Source organism: Aythya ferina, assembly GCF_964211825.1.
Source record: "Aythya ferina genome assembly, chromosome: 1".
Classification (NCBI taxonomy): Eukaryota; Metazoa; Chordata; class Aves; order Anseriformes; family Anatidae; genus Aythya; species Aythya ferina.
In genome coordinates this window covers 112,420,406-112,445,089 of record NC_140296.1, presented here as the reverse complement: position 1 = coordinate 112,445,089, position 24,684 = coordinate 112,420,406, and the positions used below count along the sequence as shown (strand labels likewise).

General features: G+C 34.4%; 1 long non-coding RNA gene across 3 annotated transcripts in view; it reads right to left on the bottom strand.

Annotated features, from left to right (window-relative positions):
- The window catches only part of LOC311444537, a 255,592-nt gene that overhangs the window by 106,348 nt on the left and 124,560 nt on the right, over positions 1 to 24,684 (bottom strand). For all 3 annotated transcript variants that reach the window (XR_014697927.1, XR_014697928.1, XR_014697929.1), the window contains exons 4-5: positions 14,966 to 15,074; positions 2,754 to 2,891 (exon numbers count right to left, since the gene is read on the bottom strand). This is a non-coding gene — a long non-coding RNA (uncharacterized lncRNA). The remainder of the gene's footprint in view (positions 1 to 2,753; positions 2,892 to 14,965; positions 15,075 to 24,684) is intronic.

The window sequence follows — 24,684 nt, the reverse complement described above, 5'->3', positions numbered from 1 at the left end:
TTTGGTGTTGTTTTTATAGTGCTATTATGTTCTCTATACATGAAATATTAAGCTTATGACAGGCTGCCAGTCTGGAGGCAACAGGCTGGTTTAAATGCCTCAGGGGTGTCATGCCAATCAATTCTCTTGTCTCTTTTTACCAGCCATAGAAATATGTATTAATGAAGGGTGAATAATTAAAGAGAGGGGATGAACTATAAGGCACAAGACAATGTCACAAGAGTGGGAATTCAATAGAAAAGAGTTAAGAGAAATCCAGTCTGCTGAATCTAGTTCTCCAAACCACAGTAATTTCAGTGTGCCATTTATAAATTGCCACACATTTTTTCCTCACTTGCCTCATTTTGGAACTTCAAAATATCTAGTTTGATATGCAGATATCAAAAGCTGATGTGAAGGGCTGCAGAGAAATGAAAACTATCCCTCCATGCAAGTCCTGTAATATTCAGGAATTATTCTGATTGCTGTTACTGACATCACATCAGAGCAGCCCTCCTAGTTCTTTCAGAAGCATCAGACAGGAAAGGACTAAACATTCTCCAACTTCTTAGACCGAAGTTTCTAAAGAACACAAATTTCAGGTATCTCAGAGGAGAGTATCCTCCACCAGTTAAATTGCTTTAAAAATACAGAATTCCTCACATCTCTAAGGAACATTGGAGAGGAAGAAAAACACAAGGAAATGTTTTCAGGCAGTTTTGGACTTCAGAGAAAACCAACTTCTACCTGCTCATCAGGATCCCTCTCAACTTGTCTTTTATGTTATTTTAGAACCATGTGGATCCATCTAGAGCATGAACCTGGAAAGGACAATTATCATCTCTCTGACAGTTAGCATCCTCAGTCAATCTCAGCTGTATTTTCTATTCCATTTATCTAACCACTTATTTCATTTGATCTCCCTTCTGTCTTTCCCTTCTTATCCTCTGAATTGCACAGTGAAAGCCAAAACAAATTCTGTAATGAGTTCCCCGTATTTATCGCCATATTCAACTCTGTATTTCTACCACACTCTCAGGTAATCAGAAAAGCATAACAACCACTTCTCAAAACGGGTACAGGATTTTCTTATCTCGTTTTGAACATAGAAACATCTGTGGCAAAGTCCACAGAGGCTCAGCCAGAGCCATTGTAGTGGTCACTTTACCTTTAAGCACAGCTCCTCTCCATGCTCACGTATCCATATTCACATTCACATCCATATTCATATTCCAAATTAGATATTCACTTATATGTACTTGCAAGGTAGTGTTTTCTCCAAGAGTACAGTGAGTAAAGAATAAAGTCAAGGGCAACAAAAAATCATGACAAATACAGATGAGGATCAGATATTTAAGAACAGCTTAATAAGCAAAGTTGAAACAGCTTGCACTCCAAATAAATTCTATATAAGCTTTGTACACAGGACCTATAGGGTTTTGTCCTAGCAACTGTCAAAAGTGAAGTAAATCCAGATTTGTGTGCAATACTGATTAAAATAATAAAATTGTTTATCCAGTTGACAGCCAGAATTCTTGTTTTCTTTTCTACTATGAAAACAAAACCAGTTTGACATTATACATATAACTTAAGAAAATTTACATTTTTCATGTTTTTGTTGGTCACAAACTTTTATGCTAAGGAGATATATGCTAAGGTATTGCACTCTGGCACAATGCAAAACTAACCTTACTTATTCTCAAAAACAATAACATTTATTTCCAAGCAGTTCCTTAATTTCCAGCCATTCTTTTGTCACCTCACTTGCTAAAAGACTACCAGTGTTCTCAAATATTATTGCAAGAGCTCAGCTGCATACAGAAAACCTTAGCTATATCCAGATGCTCATTTGTATGTCCAGTTTTAAACTTCAGTTACTTGCAATAATTTCACATAATAGATTACTTCATTCATAGCCAGGTAGAAGCTAGTAATCTTCTGTAATGAATATTATTTCCCTATAGTCTGTTTATAAGCATTTGTTTACAATTATATAATACTTAGCACTGAAGTTACAATAACTTCTACAGAATTGAATTTACCAATAACTGAAGTCTTGGAGTACTCAAAGTTGTGGAGTACAGCTCCATTAAACATTTTTGCTTCAATATCTGTAAATTATATATCAGCAATTTTACTTTGAACCTTAATATATGGAATTTTTTTTTTTTACTTCAATTTCACCTCCATTTGCGGCAGAGGCTCAGTGGCAAGATCTGGTAGATTAGTTAGTCCAAGTTTTCATTGCAATCCCAAAAGGATAAGCAATAGCATTCAAAACCTTGCTTGCCAGCACTCTAACCTCTAGAGAGCAGTTTCCTGAAGATCTGGTAATTATTTATAAGTTTTCTTTAGGTCTCAGATACTTGGTGCTCCAAATTAACATACACAGAATATGTCCAAATTCTAATTTAAAAGGAAAAAAAAAAATAAAAAAATATGATAGCTACATGTAGATTGTCATCAGTTTGCCCAAAAAGTTTTCTTCCTTTCCTTATCTCTTTTTCTTGGATGGGTAGTATGTAAAGTATTCAGTATCATCTGAAGGCTTTCAGATGACACAGATTAACAGGCTTTCTACAAGTGTATCAAACACAGTGAGTATAAATTCATAATAGGAAATGTAGCATAAAGACTAAAATCCCATTACAAATGCTGTCAGAGGTTTTGTAAGCATTTAGAGGTTAAACTCAAAATATTATACACCAGCAGAATTACCATAACCACAGAACTGGACTGTGATATGATGTAAAGGATCATTATTTTTCACTTACCAAGCTTCGGAGTACTTTGGAGATACGTGGTCAGAAGTGCTGTCCTGAGTAAACAATGCTTCTGGCTGTATTATTTGAAGACTCTGAATCCTGATCACTCCATTCTAATAGCCACACATCTTGTTTTCCTTTGGGTTTCTGAAATTAAAAAAAAAAAAAAAAAAAAAAAAAAAAGCATTTAGTTATAATTACCTTCAGGTTATCTATTTACTTTTGCCTTCTGAATTTCCTCATATCCCACTATTCATAAATACTTATATCTATATGGATCTATCTTTTTAATCCCCCAAGATACAACTTAATACTAAATTGAGAGTTTAGTATTTCATTTTTGAATCATTCTTTTCCTTTTTTCCCCTATAACTTCGAATATCTGTTAAACTTGCAATTAATTTTAATTAGCTACAGGCTATCAGTGCTAAAGATCTGTAATTTATACCTGTTCTTCATGCCTGTGGAAAAATAACTCTAAAATTGACCTATTTAAAAAAGGTTATAATCGAACCACTTTGCTTAATAGTGAGCTTGTTCTGAAGGAATACTAAAGCTGAAGCAGAGGGTAAATGTATTTGGAAAGAGTGGTTTTATTTCCTCCATAGGAAAAAAAGGAGGACACTGATGTGTTATCAAAGATGATATTCTTACATACTGAAAAAAGTCTGAGAGAATAACGGTGTTTAACTGGTCTGTTATTTTACTATTGACTCTAAAATACAAAGGAAAAATATAAAACCCTTCCAGTGTAGCATAAAGTTAATCCCTGTAAGAAGGTAATGAAGCTGCTAATGTTTGACTAAGTATCATCCTTAACTAACACACTGCTATGCAGACATAGAAGAGCAAATGACTTAGCTCAGTGTCTCACACAAGTGAACATTTATTACAGTAGGGCAGCAAAGGCCAGTAAGAATATCAGTCAAATTACTCTGATGAGGGTTGTCGTTACACAAGACATAGCACAGCTGAAACCCAAAAAACTGTTTCTAATTATAAGCAGATGAGACACCTACACTTAAAATGAAATCCCTACAACAGGTTTTCTTCCTGCTTGACCTTCTTAACTCCTCTTAGCCACTTAAAGTGATTTTCCTTATTCACACTTGATTATTCATCATCTTATGCCTAGGCTTGGCAGTTGAATCAATGTTTCCAATAAGTTGTCATACAAAACAAAAAAACAAGAGACAAAAATACATACAACGGTTCTCTTTTGATTGCTATTTACTGCTATTGCACATTTTGTAGAGATTACCTTGTATACCTAGCAGTATTACAAGACAGCAGGGGGCCACATAATGTAAGACATCGGGAAAATGCCTGAACTCAAAATGGATCATAAAAGGTAGTCACAAGTACAGAAGACAGTAATAAAATTTTTGAAAGTAAAAATGTGAAAGAATGATAGTGGCAAGGAAGTTAAAATTTTAATATTTACAATAACATAATTTGAAGTGCTTAGAAAAGCAAATATTCTTCAAAACCTTTAAAGTATGGTAGTCCCATAAAATTAAATACTACAGCAAAAGAATCTTAAAAGACACCATTTTGGAAACGTGATTGGATTATTCGTTGCAAGTAAAAGTCTTTTAGACAGCCTCTTGCAGTCTTTTATAAGGGAATCTCATCCAACTATTTTTTGTAAGTTAGATATTTTCCCAAATAATTATTTGTTCATGTCAGAAGTTGGTCCAAAATGACCACTACTAATAATGAAGAATCTCCTGAAGTATTTGAACATCATAAATGAGAAATAGTGACTAACTGACAATTTTCTTAAGCTGCTAAGGAAACTCTTAAGTTTGATAGACTGCAATCAATGAATACAGTTCTGCAATCACCACTGTGAAATCAGTAAACGTAGATACAATTACCATTGTTTTCAAGAGTTTACATGTTAGAATCCCTCACTGGGAAAACCCCACTCTGGAATAATAAAAGCTCCTACAAAAAATACGCACCTCTCAAGTGTGGTTTGTTAGCAAGTATGAGGACTCTAATGAAAAAATACATCTTCACTTGTTGAATCCTCCTACCTATCTCATAGAATTGTTTAGGTTAGATAAGACCTATAAGTCCATAGTCCTAGTCCAACCATCAACCTAGCACTGCTAAGTCTACCACTAAATCATGATCCTAAGCACCACATCCACACAACTTTTACACACCTCCAGGGATGGTGACTCATCTACTTCCATGGGCAGCCTGTTGCACAGCCTCACAACCCTTTCAGTGAAGTTTTGTTTGTTTGTTTGTTTTTTGTTCTGAATATCCAACCTAAATCTCCCCTGGTACAATCTGAGGCCATTTCATCTTGTTCTATACCTTGTTGCTTAAGAGAAGAGATCAATCACTAGCTTTCTACAACCTCTTTAACAACTGTTTTTACAAAATTTTCCAGAACTGAACAGAATTAGCATACATTTCTCCATCATACTCAAATCTTACATAAGGTGATGTAAGCTCTACTTGATATTTGCTGTGGGACTGGTGTTGCTACAAAGGATTTATCTGCTTTTCAGAATGTGGTTTCAATACAGTGATTGTCTTAGATGAAGTCAACCAAATATACACATAATAGCTGGAAATAAATTCTCTTTTTACTTATTTTAGGAAAAAAAAAAGAAAAAAAAAAGTAAGGATATGTTAAAAATTGATGCAACTTAAACACTGTCTAAAAATGGAAAAAAGTCAAACCAAACCACAAAAACTCTATTTCCTTTCTTAGAAGAATCTTGTGAAAATGCTGAATATACAAAAAAATAAAAAAAATAATAAAAAAAAAATCTGAGCTATTACTGTACACCAAGGTGGATAAACCTCATGATAAGTTGTACAGAGTCACAGAGAAAAAAATAGTTCTGTATGTTGGAACAACTTAAAAACATATTGTCTAAGAGATATGAGATATTGCAAGTAGTAATGAATAACTTAATGCATTTGAGAAGTGTGATGTATACAGAGATATAAAGGTTATAAAATTTGGTTGGTAATAGGTTTCTAGACAAAGAACTGAATAAGTTTTTGAAAAATCAGATATCAGAAGACTTGGAGCCATACAGAATACTACTGTTGGTGTTTTGATATAATCCTCATAAAAATGAAAGTGATTTAATGCTCTACTTGATAAACTTATGCTCATAAAATGAGATAACAATGCTAAGTTATTAGAAAAGTGAACAGCAATTATTTCCTGTGTTTAGTAGCCTGACAGTACATGTGCTATTTCTGCCTGTAATATCTGTAACTGGTGAGCATCTGTATAGTTTATTCTGGAAAGCTGAAGAAAATATGAATCTGGCTATCTACTCCAATCTAGAGCAGCTGCAAAATCAATGTTTTAGACAATAAAAGAGAGGGTGTTTGATTTTTTTTTTTTTTCTGGATTCCAAGTATTTACTTTCTTTATAAGTATCGTATTGACTTTCTGCATTATTTTAAAATTAAAAAAAAAAAAAAAAAAAAAAGATGAAAAAGATGCTGGCCATTTTATTTGTTTTTCTCCAGTTGCAAATGTTGGAATGCTGGTTACAGGTAACTATGTACATTTTATAATGTTTACCTAAAATGTTTCAAAAATATATCTACATGGTATATTGACTGCATTTTCACTGGATAAGTATTAAATATACAATATGTTTTCACAAATACATGAATTTTAGCAATCAATTTTCATTACAAATGCTAAATTCTAACACCTCTCTCTTTGCTGCTACAGTTCTAAGTTATTGTCACTCCTCTCAGAATATACCAGGATAATACTTTTTAATAATAACCCTATATATAGATGGGGGACACCAAAATGGAAATACACAGAGACGTAAAATGCTCAGCAAGTCAAATTTGCAAATGTAAACCAGATCTGAACCTGAGTACCTCCCAAATTTTGAACTTAGGCTAGCATTCCAATGAACAAACAATGGAAAATATTTTAAGAGAAAGTTCATCTTATACTTCCATTTGTGGCTGAAAATCATTTCTGTGGTTATACAAAATCAAAAAGCACATGCAAGTTGTTTGATACATAATGTTTTCAACTTCTCAGTTTCAATAAAAAAAATGCAACTGAGCTTCAAAATAAAAATAAGTCTTCATACACTTCAGTAAGAAATACAATGACAGAGTAAGGTGAAACATTTAACACACAGATTGGAAAATATGACATTAATAGTACCAAATAGGGACAGCAGAATATCAAATATCTTTTCTAGAGATTAACATAACCTTCAGGTGTTAGAAAGCCAAAATATTGTGGAGGAAATGTGGTAGGTTAGTCAAATGTAAAAGAAAAAATAAAAAATCCCTGATAAAATAAAAAAGTGTAAAACTTTTGTTTTACAATACTTTACAATATTTTAAAAGGACACTTGGCAATCTTTTGATCACTGAAGAGGAACAAAACTATTTTCAATTTCCATTATACTGTATGTTTTCTATGTTTATTTATGAATGAAAGAAAACAGGTGTCAGAGGAATCTGATATGATAGCATTGCATCTGAGTCTGTAATTACAGACTCATGTCATGATTTTCCCTGTTCTCTGATACAGAAAAAAAATAATAAAAAATGTTTATTATCATTCCTTTTATGAATCAGTATGACTCAACAAATCTCTTGAACTTCTACATACTAGGGAAAGCAAATTCCAAGTGTAAATATTTCACAAATGATCTATTTTTATTGTATGTATCGAGCATTGTGTATACCCCATCAGCATTCAAAAAGGCTTGATAGCTGTGATAGTACTTTCACAGTTGAGAGCACAGTGTTTCAATACCAACAATTCACATCAACACAGAATGAGTACTTATATTTCCTAACATAGTCAAAGGTCACGTAGTAATTGTACACGAGAAAAAGACACAGAACTAGATGGACAAATAAAGTTCTTATGCTGCCCCAACTACAAAATCAATCAATACAGGTCAGTTTGAATGATTCAGCGAGACAGTTGATAAAGTATTGAGAAGTTTTACTCCTTATTAGGTATAAGAAGAATAAAATTAATAAAATAACAAAAAACATGTAAATATTACCTGGGGATAAGAAAATTCCTTGCCAAAAGCCCTCCTTTCAAAATTTTACATACTACTGATTCAATTTACTGCAATTAGATGAGAAACACCAGCTAGTCTATATTTTGACACATGAAGTGAAGGCACCTACTGGCTCGTAGGGTATTAGAAAGTTCAGCTATTTATCTGTCAAAAGTAGCAATGAGGTCACAGTAGTGTTTTTCTCCCTACTCCTGTCTTTGACTTTGAAGTCACTATCACAGTAAAAACTAACGTAGACATCACATTTAACTACCATTTGTTTTTCCTTTCCAAAGAAACAGGATAATTTTTGTTCAAAATAAACAGACAGGGATTCATTTGACATTCACATTGCAAGACAATGGGTCACACATAGAAGTTCCAATACAGGCAAGTACAACAAGTTATTAGGGAAATAAATCACAGTGAGGGTATTCAAACATTGGAACAGATTTCCCAAAGATGTTATCAAATCTTTATACATTGTAATATTCAAAACTGATTAATCAAACAATCTGATTCATCCTCAAGTCTCTGACCCCAGGTGACCTTCAGAGGTTTCTTCTAATCTATAGGAAAGAAGTGGGCACTGATGGGTTAGGGAAACAATAAAAAAGGTGGCAGTGATTCTGTTCCTCTCTTGGAAGAAACTTCCAGGTGGCTCAGAAATCTCTACTTCTTCATTAGTTTTCCTCAAGAAGTGGACAATGCCAAGGAACTAAGAGGAAGGGAAGAGACATATTCACACAAAAACAAGTTTTCATATTCTCTCATATTGTAAAGTTTATATGCCGAGCCTGCTTTAGATTAAATGTTACATGGGGAGCTAGTGAACAGAACAGGGCAACACCAGGGGCACTACTGTTTTCTTGTCAACCATGTTTTTAGCATTCATTGTCCAGTAGATGAATTCCCTGAGGAAATAAAAGTAATGCCCCTTGAGGCAGAAGAGCCAAAAGTCATCACTAGTCTCAAATATTAACCAAAGTTAATTTATTGAGTGTACTGGTCCTTCTGTGTCTCCAAGAAGAAAAGTCATGTGCCAGGAATAAATATTAAAAATCAGTGCCAACTTCCAACACTGTCTTTTTGGTGTCTGAAAACAAATCTTCTTTCTTTAAAAGGACATGCTCCTAGTGCCTTACTAAATACACTTTATCATAAAGAAACAAAATAGTATCAAGGTTGAGTGTATGTAGAGAAATTAAGGAAATATACACATTATGGCCACAAATAAGATTATCTCTGAGAAGATACTTACATATTTAAATAATATTCTGAAACTAGAATTGATTTTAAATCTAAGTATAGCAGGACAAATCATTTTGTCATGGCCCTTCAGGCTCATATATCTGCATTTTTTCCAAAATTTAGTATTTGCCTTGAAGTTCAATGAATACTATCAAAAATTACCTGCCAACATTCTCATAATGAAAAATGACTGACACTGGTGGTTATGATTCAAAGTTTTATAACAAATATTTGAAAATGTGTGCACTCCTGCTAGTATTCACACAACACTTAAATTTCAGTCACCTCTTCAGAAGTTGGCATAAGATGCACACTTTTTAATTACTGAAATTGTTTAAGGCACCTATTCAGGCATCAGAAGCATCAACATACATATTAGATCTTTAAACATACAAGCTTCATCAACAAAGTACATGTAAACTTCTGTCTTGATTTGATTGTCTAAATAATTTTAATCTAAATTATGATATTATGTATAGACTGCAATCTAAGGAAATCACAGAAGTGTCTAGGAAGCATTCAAAGGACGGGCTAAATTTACGAGGCTATTATTTTTTATAAATAGTTCTGCCTTAATAATCACCCTCATTTGAAGTAATATTTAAGAAAGCGAGATTACTGTTTAGCTAGTTTTAGTCCAGAATCTGAAAATCTATCTGACTTGCTTGTTTGAGAGATGAAACTGTCTGAAATTTTAAGATCTGAAAAAACTTTCAGAGTTGACAAAGGAAAGAAATCAGAGTCTGAGGATAACTGGCAGTTCCTTTCATCTCGTCTCCACTGAGCAAAATCATTTAGAGGCTCTGATAGGAAGCACAGGGTGTTGACTGCTTTTGAAAATCTGTGTTTCAGGCCCCCCCCATGTAGCAACAGTTCTGGTTCAAGATCCTAATCTTCAGGTATAAAGCGTGGTTGACTGACTGACCAGAATGGGGATTATCTATGGAGGCAGTGGGGACAGAGGTGAAAACCAGAGCTTGGAGAGCCTTGTAAGCTCCTGTTTCATTCTGGAAGGAAGTGACCATAGAATTCTCCTCAATACTGAAGAAGTTACCCAGAATCCTACCCTTGTTCTCTCAGGCCACAAGTGAACAGGCCACTTCAGACCTTCATAATTCAATGGTAAATGCTATTTTCCATCTTACTGCCACTTCTGAAATATGTAAGTGCAATAGGAATGTTATGACAACACTGAAAATTTATTTTAATGTAATGGATGTATGATGTCATTGGTACTTCCTCCTTAATTCCAATTATTGACACTAACACTAGTTTCCACTCCTGTTGTACCACTTTGATAATTATTCTGTCTCGGCATGGCCGGGTTGCTCATTGCTGCAACCTGGCAGGCCAAGGCCTGTTGCATTACCTGGCAGGCCATGGCCTTGCCCTCCAAGTTTGGAACAAAGACTGATGTGTTCCAAGGGTCAAGATTTCATTAATTTGTTTTGTGTCTCTAAGGAAAAGGATTTATCCACTGAAATATTGTTTTTGAGCATCAACCTGGGATTACAGAACTCATCCTTAGAGCTGCTTTCCATTGCAAAATCTGCTTCTTCAATCTTTTATTGGCTAATAAAATTCTAAGGTACAGCAAATAAAAAACAAAACAGGTCTGTCAACATGACACCGCATCATATTGTGATTCACATACAATTGCTCTGTCATGAGTTCAAAGGATTTGTTATATCATCTTGATATCATATCATGTCTTGATTCTAACTCCCAATAACAGAACATGTTTCAGTGCTGTTTCTTTTATATCACAGTGTTATTTAAGGTAAAATAAAGCCTTTATTCTTCCTGGTTCGTCTGTTTGTTTTCCTGAATTAGCAATAAAGATACCATGAGTGGTAAATAACTTAGAATGAAATTTAAGGCACATTAATTTTTAATGATTTTCCCACACTTCATTTTAATTTGTCTATATGCATTGTTTGCCTTCTTAATTTTTCTGTTTAGTGAATTTATTCCCATATAAATCTATAATGCTTCTTTTATAGGGAAAAGATATTGACCAAGTCCTTTCTTGCATGGAAATCATTGATCATTTATTTACAAGTAGTAGGTAGTGGAAGAAGACTAACACAAAATGCACCTTGTTACATGTAAATACGTGATTATTTTTGTCTTCTACAACTTCTCTTCTTGTTGAAGGTAATTACTTTTGGGTCTACTATATTAACCATAATTATCAACTAATGTGGAGGAACATGTATTTAATTTGTAATTAAGTGGTATTTACTAAGTCAAACCTGTCAGTAGCTAGTATTTAAAGGAAAAGGTCTTCTACTAACTCTGTGATTATAATTTTTCAGTTTTATCTAGTATTTCTGGTACAACATTGCACCGGTTTTCCAAACCTTTTCTCATAATAGATTCATGCTAGAGCAAGCAAGTTTACAGTGGCAGAGTGAAAAGTTTTGAGGGGAAAAAAACACCACCACCACCAACAACAAAAGCACACACACAATAAAGACGAACATTTCTTAGATGTCCTTTTTCCTATCTAGTGTAAGATTAAAAAATAAATACATCAAGACATCAACAGCATTTATTTTGTCTATAACTTACAGGAAAACTTCATTTCATTTCAGCCTATTCTTACAAAATTGCACCTGGCCCTCAGCTACAAGAACTCCTATTTTGACATATTGAAAGTATATCTCATGTTGTTAGTGTGAAAAAGTGTTTTCTAATCAGCAGTTTCACTGTTACTTGTTCGTCTACACTTGTCTTTCCAATCCCTTATAGCCCTTTTACTCTAGAACAGTCAAATACATTATACAGAATACAAATCTACAGGTCTCCAAGTACCTCAGTAATGTTGGACCAGCTACACACTGAATGATGTCTGAACAGTTCCTTTAGAGCTTTTTTTATTTGTTTTGTTTGTTTGTTTGTAGCTAATGTTGTTTTTCTTAAGGCATAAAAGTTTTATCCCCCAAAACAAAGCCCAGATCATTTATTCTGTTATCTTTTCTGTTCCTCCTCATAAATTATGAAGTGTAACAGACAATGAAAACAAAGAAGTTGTTCAAAACAGTAGTTTGAGCTTATAGCTGGTATTTGTCAAACACTTTGAGGCTCATATAAGTCTGATTTTCCCTCTCTTAGTCAAGAAATTATTTCACTGAAACTCGTGAAGTGTGGTCTTGACAAAACGTAGTACAAGCTTCCTTTTTTACTTTTCATTATTCATGCTGTCATCATTTCTTCCTTAGTCTACATACATGATGCATTCCTTGAGACAAAGCTTTCTGCACCGAGCATACACTACCAGGCAACTTGTCATCTCTTGTCATCCTCTGCTTGGAATCAAGTTCCAGGCTTTAAGATTCTTTTTCAAAGATCCTTGTGCTCCTAGTTCAAGTGATTTGAAAAGCTACTTAAAGCTCAAGATTATGATTCAAATTGTCATGCTGCTCTCTGGTGCAAGGGAACTCCTTCAGGATGGCTAAACTCATCTGTGTTATAGTTTAGCTTTTTTTGGACTGGAAGGACAAACTTTCTTATTTTCTACTTACAACTCAGGATTCTTTTGCATAACCCTGCTTTCTATATCAAATACTTTGAAATGAATTTTAAAAACCAGAGCTATTCCTAAGAGATCAAAGATCTCTTGCTCTGTTCTAGATCTTAGAGGACAGGAGAAGAACATAAATTCATCATAGATGTTAAACATGCTCTCCAGAACAATAACTCAAAGCAATTACTGTGTACGACCTTGTACCAAAGAGAAAATTAAGTATGCTTGATAAGCCACATCCCTAGGTAGGTATCCTGTTTTCTATTGCTGATATTTAACTAAACTTGAATGTTTCCAATGCAATAACTGGAAAATTACAAAGGTATGTGGGAAATGTAAAAAAGAAAGCCTGCACAATACAGAACATTAAAGAGGAGACACTTTTGAGAACTAAGTATAAAACATAATTCTGTTTCTATTAGGAAAATGCTCAGCTAATTCTAAAATGTTTGTATTTTACTACATATTAACTTGAACTTCACAATGAAATTCTGAGCAGATATTTTATTTTTAGATCTGCTAAAGTGAAAAAATTGCAGTTTCTATACTTTTTGATACTTTTTCCTAAAGGCAGAACATTTGTTAAAGCTGACCTTTTCTCGAAAAAAGTGTTGGTTTTGATGAACTATCTTTTTTCAACAGAAAAGTATCTCATCAAAAAACAAACAAACAAACAACCTTAACCGGCTCAAAAACATAATCTATCACAGCCAGTATCTCTCCTGTATGAATACAACACAGTTCTGTAACCAGGCAGAGTATGGTAGAACATGTTTCTCGCCAGCAGTCCTACGTGGAAGTTCAGCACCACTGAGCACTTCGGGATTATTTCTAACCTGTAGATTGATTTGTCATGTTCTGCAGCAGCACCTTTGAGCTCAGAAGACTGAAAGGAAGGATAAAATGTAATATTCTCATAAATCTTGGAGGATTTTTACCTTAAAAATTTTCCACTGTGTACTCATAATTCTCTGAATGAAAACACTGAAGAACATGGCACTGAACTTTACTGATCCAATCTGCTCTGCATGGATAGTCACACAACATTCATTAAAACAAATTCTCTAAAGTATTTTTCAAGCACGCAATTCCCAGTTTGGTTGTACACCAAAGAATTCAGCTAAGCTTAACTTTCTGATGTTTGTCAAACCCAGACTTTAAAACCTTTAAGGACTTTTTATAAACTTTAAACCCTATAAACAAAACAAAACAAACAAACAAACAAAAAAACACCAACAACATCGAAGCCTAACATCTAACAACCTAAGTTATTTCCAAAACCAGATTTACTGTACAGTTTAACAGAGCCTATACTTGCCATTCACTTAGTGTCAGTACCATTTATTTCACTAATCAATGTCCATTAGCAATATTTTTAATCTGTGTTTTAAGCCAACATAAATTAACTAATTTACCACCAAATGACATACAAAAGTTAAGGCCTGACCAAAGTCCTATGCCCCTTCTATAAAAAGAAAGTGATGTGTGACTGAACCTTTTTAAAAGTCATTCTAACCACTGTATGCTTTAGAATGAAGAATAACTATATTAGTTAAAATGTGGAATAGTTTCAGAAAGATCAGAAATCACTGATGTATTTTTGAGTGTCTCTGAACACAAACTGGTAACTTTCACCCACAGCTGCATGTGTATACAAATGTAATATATATGCATATACACACGTGTGTATATCAACATGTGTGTGGCATTGTCCTACAGGATCTAACCAACTTCCCATTATTTCCGTTTCCATCTCCTTGTCCTCCAAGCAACATCATAATACTGTTATTACCACATCACACTGCCTAGTGATTTTATATGACTCCCTTAGAGCCCTGAAATTTTCCTGGACAGCATATTTCTATTGCTTTTGTGTCGTTGAAAATGGTATAAGCTACACGATGTAAATAGAGAACAAAGGTAAAATGCATTACTTCCAGAGCTATCATACTCACAGCAGAAAGCAGTCATGGTATAGGATGAATGGTTTGGTTATTAATGTCTAAAAATTAGACTGAGATATAAAAATGTTTTTTTCATAACACATTTAAAAACCAAATTGGTATTGAATCATACACTGATTGACTTAATTTATAAATGGCTACAAAGTAGCTATTATAAAATTTTCCATCATTGAGTCACTTATTAATCTCTAAATACTACAGCACAAAATGTGTCAATGATCTATTAAAGAAAAATTCCCAATGTAGTTCTACCAACAAACTCATGGAGTATTTAAACAGTTTCATGATGTAATGGTGTAGGATGTCAAGACAGCATGTTGTTGACAGCATTTAAGTTACTGAGATGTATCAGAAAGGAGCAGAATTATGAACCCCAGTATGATCTGATGTACTTTAGAAGATTTCAATTATGGATTCAGTCCTGCAGACACTTACAATTTTGCTTATTGGTGTCTATACTGCTGCTGAAATCAAGAGATCCAAACAAGAGGTAGGCATCCGCAGGATCACTTTTTAAGCATCCAGCTTTCCAGGACAGGCTAATCTGTAAGATATAATTAAGCAGACTCATGAATTTTTCTCCATCTTGGATGCTTAAATTTGGTTACATCTATACAAATGACCTAATTTTTAACTATGCTGACTGCCTGCAATTCCCAAGAATTTATGCAATCAATCATCATTAAATTGCATGAAAATACTGATGAAACCAAAGCTGCCTGCAGGCCTTTATTTCTGCTCATTGTTATTACTACCATTTACTCTCAAAAACACTTTTGCAAAACTAAGAAACAAAAATAGATTTTTGAAATGTTCAAAAGTTGAATACCAATGTTAACTTTGTTTTGGGTGGGAGACAATCCTTGATTACAGTGTATCACTGAATAATGAAATTAATCCTATTCTCCAAATTCAAAATGGTGAAAATATATAGGGGCTTTGGAGGATTCTTGAAACAAGGTATTTTTGGATTGCCCTGTTCGGACTGAGAGAGACATATGTTGAACAACAGGACAGACAGCAGCTCAAGGTCTCTTAAAACCTACAGTCGCCTTCTCTTCCTGGCATCTTAAGAGTGCTAGATTTCCCTTCTCCAGTCAGTGATAGCTACTAGATAGCAGAAATGTGATTATGGAAATATCCAGGTAGTCATTTTATGGACTGTTAAGCTTCAATTACAATAGAGGCATACTCTGAAACTTGAAACATTCAAATGAGGTTGTGGCCAGTAAAAACATCCTCTAAAGGGTAAGGCATACAGTTACCTATAATTTCTTTATCAAAGTGAAGTGTTATTTCTTCATTTTCTATTTCTTCTATATACATATATTTGAAGAAATAGAAAATTGGAAGTGGACTTCTTCAGTTCCCTGGGAGAGCAGATCTTCAGAACATGGCATGAATACATGCAGTGCATGCAGTTTTTGTGGTAAGACAACATGCATACTCATACTGTATGGGCTTGATAAGGACCTATTTCCTTAATAATGTGGGAGGTTGCCATCGCTGAGGCGGCCTGAGCAGTCAAGTGAATTAGGAGGGTTAATTGCTGGTTTGAATGCTCTCTTTTCATGTGTCTGAATACCAGCACATCTTGGTCCTTGTGGATATATTCTGAATGCAAAAACAAAGTTAATGACATTTATTTACACCTATGCTGACATTTTTCTGTATGCAGAGGAAAATCATCAACATATTTTTTTAAAGGTCAAAAGCCTTTGCATAATATATTTCACTGCATGGAATGGATACCCTCTGATGTAATTCAATTGCTGTGTTTACCATGTCTTACCCCTAAAAAAAACCAAAACAGTCCTTAACCTTTTTAGTATACTGAAATGTTGTTTTCTTTTTTATTTCCCATTTTTTACAGAAAACAGAGGAATCATATCCTTTATTATCTCCACCACGTAGCATATGTTTACTGCTCAGTTTGAGTGGATTAATTTTAATTTTCATCTCCTATCCAGTTTCTCCATCATAATTTATTCTACTGTGATGAATATTGGAAGTAATGTATATTTGTTTCTCACATGTTTTCAAATACAGAAGTATTCTAGATTCTACCTGCAAATTTCCTTACACTTTCATATCCTTAGATGTTAAAATGAATACAATTTTTTTTCCATTCATATGGATGTAGGTAGCACTAAGGATTTTTTTTAATTCAAACAGCGTTTTCTTCAGGGACCTCACTTGTGTGCTTTTGTTTCTGAAAAAGCAGACTGCAGTGAAATATTCAGTAGTAAGAAGAACATTGGGGAAAAGACTTGACTGGATATGAGTACAAGGCTGGCATTAGATATTTTTATTCTAATCAGTTATACAGTGCAGGATGATATTTCCAAACCTGCTGTGATATTTGTTGTTCAATCAGAAAGTCTATCTTAATCATCTCTTGCATAGAAAACAACAAGGACAAGCTTATTCTGGATGTCTCCGAAACAGAATTTAGCTGAGATCACAATTTAATGGAGGGAAAAGGAAAAATGTAGTAGAAATTACACCGTGTGAAAAAAAAACCTGTCATTCTCACCAATTTTAACTTAACTGCAAAGGATTAGTGCAACTTTAAACTCCACGTTTACTGTTTTGCATTATTTGCCTCCATCCTTAATTCGCTTCTAGTTCTCTCTCTCTCTTTTTTTTTTTTTTTTTTTTTTTACTTTTTTAGTGTTTTATAAGATACATACAGTATTAAGGAGTATATATTAAATCAAGCCCTTCAAAGCCCTTCATCTGAAGTGCACTGAAAAACTTGTGACATAGACAGCCCTCCTCTTTTAAGTCTAATCAAGCTAACTTTGTGCATTTTTGTGAAAGCAAAGCAATGGTTAATTTATTCTGTCAATGACATAATTCTGGAGAGACCATACTCTGATGGAAACTGAGCATATCAATTCAGTTGTGACTGAAGGCTTTATTTAGGCCAAAAATGAGGTAGAGCTTTCTCAAAATGTATGACTTAACACCATCCATTTTTTTCTATCATCCACTATCTTTTGCTGCTAAGATAATTTCTGTGATTATTTTCAGTGACAAAGTTAAAGGCTTTTGAGCTTAAACGAAGCTTTTTCTTTTCACTAGTGTGTACTTCTCCTTGCATGTGTTACTGCAGTAGTTATTTTGGTATTAAGTAACAGTGACAGCACCTGCATTAAACGTGATATTTTTTGTACACAAGTGGCTAAGTTTCCTAGGTTCTAATGGTGGTTAAGCAAGTGGTGACATTTGAACATCTATTGTCTTGAATGAATAAATGTATGCAGTGCATATTAAGTGACTTCTTCTCTGATTTCTCATCTAACAGCATTCCTTGCTAAGGAACCACCTATGAATCACTTCCTTTGCCAGAGGGGGAGAATGAATGAATAAATAAATAAATAAATAAATAAACAAACAAACAAACAAAGTAAAGGCATAATAAGGCAGTTTTGCTCTGAGATTGAGTTTACAAACTTTGTGTAAACACATACTAATTCCCATCAAACCTGAATCAGCAGGCAAAGAGCTAAGGCTTTGAATTCCTACATGCCAATACAGAATTAATTGTACAGACAGAGTAGCAGAGATAATTTCTTCAGAGAACATGCAACTTTCTCCTCACAGACACTAATTGCATGGAGCATGCTTCTGGAACTGAGAGAATATTAAGGTAGGGTTACAGGAAGGCACATAAAAGCACTAATATGCAAGCACACATTTTCAGGTAGAAATGAAAGGGGATCTTGGCCTGAGCCACCCTTCAGACTTCTATTTTATTTCTCTCAACAGTGGTTTGGGTCAACTGAGACTTTTGAATAAAAAGAAGGATCATAGTGTTACAGTGAAAAGCTAACTATGGTCTAAAAGCAAACCTTACATATAAAATCAAGTATTTACCATTTTTATGCCTGAAATGTTAATAGTTCAATCCATGAGTTAGTGTTAATTCACATCTGATTATTATAAAAACAGGGGAAAGAAAGAATACTATTACAGAAAAAGTCTCAATAATAGATTTAACATTGTTACATGCACATGCCTAGTATCTATGACTATTTTCTTCAGACCTTCACTGCCTTCTCTGGATCCTAAAATCAATTGCTTCAATGTGTGGGGTGGGAGGTGTACAGTGTCTTGTCAGCATCCTCAGTCCCACTTTCTGGGAGGAGTATGATGTCCACAATTTCATCTTACTACTCCCTCTAGAATCTGCCTGTGGCAATTTCTGATTATTTATTAACAATTTATTTTTTTTGAACCTTCCTCCTTCTTCACAGGCCTGCAAGCAGACATTGCATCCAAATATTTAATAAGTCATGCTTTACATATGTAGGATGTTGCTCTTTCTTTTCTGTCCTAAAACTGGCTGTACTCAGTTCTGGGTCTGTATTTCTTTAACTGACCATTAATATCTTCAGTACCAGCCTGTGCCCCTTTTTCCTGCCATCTCACGTCTGTACTCCTCTACACTGTATTCTAGATCCCCACGTTTAAGGACTTGACTAAATGACCAGGACTGTATTCCTCTCCACTACATCCTTATAATAAAACCACAAACATTTCAGTCTAAACAGAATAACTACTTCTTTACTTCTTGCTACTACCTATGTTAAAATCAAGGCTATACCACAGAGCAAAAGAAAATGTGAAGTCCTGCACCTTGGGGAAAAAAAAAAAAAAAAAAAAAAAAAGAAAAAAAAATCAAAACAACAGGCACAAAAAAAGTACACACTGTTGAAAGCAGCTCTGCAGATGAGGACCTGAGGTGCTGGTGGACACCAAGCTGACCACAAGCCAGCCAAACATCTTTCACAGCAAAGGTGGCCGGTGGCCAACAGCCTCCTGGGCTGCACCAGGAAGAGCACTGCCAGTATTGAGGGAGGTGGTCTTTCCTCTCTGCTTAGCTCTGGTGAGATCGTATCTAGAGTGCTGTGCTGGGTCCAGCTCTCAGCAACCCAGTACAGGAGACACATGGACACACTGGAGTGAGTTAAGGCTCATCAAGATGATAAAGAGACTGAAGCATCTGACATATCAGAAGAAGCTGAGAGAGCTGTGACTGTCCAGCCTAGAGAAGAAAAGTTCAGGGAGAACCTTAAAAATGACTATGAATTTCTACTAAGAGAAGTAAAGAAGTCAGAGCCAAACTCTTCTCAGAAGTATCCAGTGAATGGACAAGAGAAAGCAGAAAGAAAAACAAAATATAGGAAATTCCATTTATACATACAATTTTTTTGTTTGTTTGTTTGTTTTCCCACTAACACTGCTACGGGCTTCTAAGAGAGGTTGTGGAGTCTCCATCCATGGAGATTATCCAGAACTTGACTAGACATGATCCTGGCTAGACTACCCTAGCTGGCTCTGCTTGAGCAGAAGGTTGGACCAGATGATCCCCAGAGCCCCTTCCAACCTCTGGGAGTCTGAAATTCTGTGAAAATTGGCATAGCAAACTGATTGTTAGGAAAATTACTGTTACACCTAAGCAAGCTAAAGCAAAGCTGCAAGGCAATACAAGATGAATTCAGAGTAAGGTTGACAAATTCCAGCTTGGAGGGCATGCAAATTCACTACTAAGCCTACAGTCCATTATTAGTAAAGGCAATTCTTATTTACTGGCCTACTGAGGTGTCCTTTTCCATTAATAAAAAAAAATAAAAAATAAAAATAAAATGCAGGTATAATAACTAATATATGAACCTCACCTCACAAATTTAATTTCCTGTATTTATCTTCACTGTACCCATAGGGATACTATAGAGAATGACTTTTGCTTCTTTTTAATTAATTTTGTTTAGTGGCACATGTTTATGCTATAACTTATCCATTGATCAGGAATTATCTGTCTGCCTTGAATAAACCATTCTTGGAACAGCAAGAGGAATATAAAAGATTTGTATATTACCATATCATTATTTTTGTGTTTGTAGTTGCTATTTAGTATTCATGCACTCTTCTAGGGCTTTTTACCCCCTTACTCCAATCAAAAACAAATCTGTCTTTTAATAAGAAAGAACTGATGGGCTGATGGTCCTTCTGTGCTCTAGGGCAGCATTTTTATACCTATTTTACAGAAGAAACCTAACACTGAAATATGTTAAAGGTAGAAGAAATACCTGTACTACAACAGAGTTGGAAGCAAAATTTGAACCAGCATTAGCTCAGTAATACTGGCACAAAAACACCCAATTTTTTCCTCTGTTACATTTTGCATAACTTGTACACTACTACTACAAAGCAGAGAGGCCTATTTGTTGAGACAGACATGTATGGAGCAGACACTTGCCTATGACCACAGTAATAATCTTCAGAATGACTTTAACAGGCTTTGGCCAGCTGTAGGGGGCTTCCTTTGTCATTGTTTTTAAGCAAACCTCTTCTTTGCACTGCAGGAGATCAGAGATCATTTACAGTAACTTAGCCAAAGAAAAGGTTACTAAAAAGCACGTGTTAATGCAATCAAAGGGATCATCTGACCACACCAGTATGGATATCACAATCCTCTGAGCACTGCATTTTGATAAAGATATGCCTGCTGTAAGATTTTTGTTTTATTTTTTCATGCTGTTTTACAATCAAAATAAGGAAATATCTTTAAATCATTTAAAATTAAGAAAATATTGACCCCATAGCTCTGAGTTTCACAGTCCTCAAGAATTTGAATTTTACCGTGGTTTGCATTTCATTTAATTCTGGAGGGTTAGCATTTCTTCCAGTGAATTTAAGATCTGTTTCACTATACGTACAAGTGTAATCCTACCCACGTACAAGTGTAATCCTACCCTGTCTTTTAATGTCTACCATTTAAAGAGGAAACGGTCTAATTAATTCTTCACTCCCAAGTACCCCTTAAATAGATTTTTGAAATCTTCATGTATCCCTAAACAACTTTAAGTAAATAATCCTGAAGTGTGTGGAGCAAGTTAACTACAATTTCAGCCTGTGGTTAGGAGTAAAACAATGAAAAGATGTAATTACATTCACCAATTTGCTCTTTCTTCCCATCATATAGAGGTAAGGTGATCTGAACTGGCAGATAATGAAAAGAACCCTTGCAATTCATCATTGTAAATGGAACCAACATTCTAAACATATATTATTAAAATTTGTTGGTCCTGCATCAACCTTATTTTTCCTTATTATTTTTTTCATTTTTCAGTTTAACCTACACATTCCCATTACCTGTTGCACATACTACCCATCTAAAATTTGTCTTTTTTTTTTTTTTTTACAGTACTTAATGTACATGTGATTAAAAAAAAAAAAAAAAAAAGTAGAAATAGATGAACACGCACTTGCCAAATCTGTTTGGAAAAAAAAATGCTTGCAGTTCTCTTATGACAATGAAAATATAAAATTTATGTTTGATTTTTTTTTTTTAATGAATACTGTACACATCTTATAAGAAGCATAACATAGAAACTCATGCCTTTTACTAAAACAGTATGACTTCACAAGCATAACAGACTTCACAAAGTCTATATTCTTGACTTAAGGCTACGAGTTGCTGGAGGTCATTTAATATTTTTCTAATGCAAACTTGTATCTTCTACAAGAGAATGTGACATATCCAATATGTGTCCTATCTAAATATTCACAGTCACTTTCTAATTATTTTCAGGATCTTTTCTGGCATGACAGATCATGCTAACAGCTTCATTAACTCTGCTATGCAGTACCAATGTATAGATAATATTCATAGCTTAATATATTCAAGAAAAACTATACAAGTTTCCAACTTCACCAGAATAAGTACTTTTTTTTTCCTGCAGTATGTTACTGAGATTGGAAAACTGTTTCAAGCAAAGCTATCAGAACACTAGCATGAGCTGCACTGGTTCTCTGTAGTTTTATTTATTTATTTTTTTCCTTTTAGAGGTTGTGTTTGTGCACAGTACTGCTGTTTAATTAAAGATGACAGGTAACCCTGATAGAGTTCCTTCCTTTACAGCTTACACGATAATGGAGCTTGGTCTCTGCTGGTAGTCATAAAGACTTCATTCAATTCATTGTAGCTTCAAAATATCTGATATCTGAAGTAAAATTTTACCTAAATGTTCACTATAACATGTAATAGATGGCACAAAGATAGCATATTGTTTTCTTCCATTAATTTCTTCAGGAATTTCAAGTAAGTTCATTCATTGTAGTGACAACTTTACAAAGCTCCCATAGCTATGAACTTCCATAGTTATGGATTATCACACTGGTAACAGAACCCAGAAGGAGGCACAGTTAATTCTCAAGTTTAAAAAAAAGCCTTATCAAACACTTGTAGAAGGTAATGGAAAGACTCCTTGTGATGAAAAACACTGGATCTTGGATCACAGCCAAACTGGAGTTGGAAAACATGAAAAAGGCTTGCCAACAGCAAAAGAAAACAGAAATCCTAAACTCCAAATACTTCTTGCACCTTAAAAGTCACAGGGGATTCTTAATTTTCTCCAGACTTTATACTGCAAATAAATTCTAAATATCTTCATAGAAATCTTAAAACATGCATTTCCATTTTCACAGTATATATATAAAAATATATATCCAAATTATATCCGGCCTAGAAAAAAAGGAAAACATAACTCAAATCCTGATTAAATTGTAGAGGTGAGCACAAGGGGTTCTCTTTTTAAGGACACTCAGGTGTCAATATTCACTGGAAATGAAGGTTTGGAGCAACATACTTACTACCACATAGGGTCAGTTCCTTCACTCAGTCTTCCTGCATCATTAAACCTGCTAGTGTTTTTATACTAGATTGAAGATAAATATGTGTTTCAGTACTACTTTCATTTTTATTCATCCTTGAGTATAGGAAAAAAAAAAAACAAACAATGATAATCATGGCACTCTACATCTCATAAAAACGGCTTTGCAACCAAACACTGTGCAAATAATTCAATTAAAAAAAAAAAATCATCAGTTTATTGGAAAGTAAATTTATAAAATTCTGTGATATTCTTTAATGCTAAACACAGAAAATTTGCTTTTTATGTTTATGTTTTTTTCATGTTTATAAATGGACCTTCTCAATACTGTCTAGGAGTCAATCCTGTGTAGCGTATCGCTGTTCCATGTGGAATGACCAGAAGTTTAACCCATATGTCTGAATTTAAGCATCTTTTACAATAATAGGATGATAAAACATCAGATTCTCTGAATACATCAGTGCCAGTCAACTTAGCTTGTACAGCAGACTTCCCTTACCTCCACTTTTCCCTTATTACATGACCAAAACTAATTTGCCTGAAATTGCTTTGTTTGTAGAATAATAAATGGTGTCCCTAAATAGCAGCAATCTATGTTTTGTGTTTTAATATCAGCAATGCCCATCTGTATTATAGTATTTTAGCCTGAATGATGAGTTGTTAAATGTTAATAAGGTTAGCAATTTAACAATATTAAAAAAAAAAAAAAAAAAAAAAAGCCTTGATAAATTACTTAATATTAGTAATACTATGGAAAAAAAGCAACACAAGACAAAGCCACCTTTTCCATGAAGAAACAGACATGACTGACCTAAAATATATATTTCATATATTCTGGTTATATGCAGACACATTCTAAGAATCCAGTTCATATCTGAGCTGATCTCTGCTCTAAATATGATGATTTTGCCAGCTGTTGGCAAAAAGCTGTGTCAGACATGCTCATCTAGTAAAGTTTGCAAGACCTTGGCTTGACTCAGTTCATTTTCTGTGTAGTTTATGTATTGATGCTTAGCATAATTAGACGGGGATTGTTGTGGCAATGTCAAAAGGGAATCACCTTCTGGCCAAGCCTGTGAGATCTCTCTTCAGTTGTCTCCATCTGAAATCACCGAGCCAAAATCAGCTATGGGAGAAACAGGCACAGCTTCACTAAATCAATAAGATAATCAAAACTTTATAATTAGATCAATGTAAAGAATAGCAGCAAGCTCTGGCAAAAATCTGCAATGGACTTGAGCCCAGATATATCCAGAACCTAATTTGTCCTAGGAATTTTTTCATACCTCTGAACAGCTGCACGGAACCAAAAATTCACAGCTTCTATGGATCCTGGTGATCCTAGCCAAAGAGCATCAGCAGAGGCTGGAATATTTGTAAAGGAACATATTTCAGTGTTTCTTGATACTTCAGCGTTCTGTGTCTAATTGGAAGAATCACAGCAACGATGCAACTGTGGCGGTTTCACTC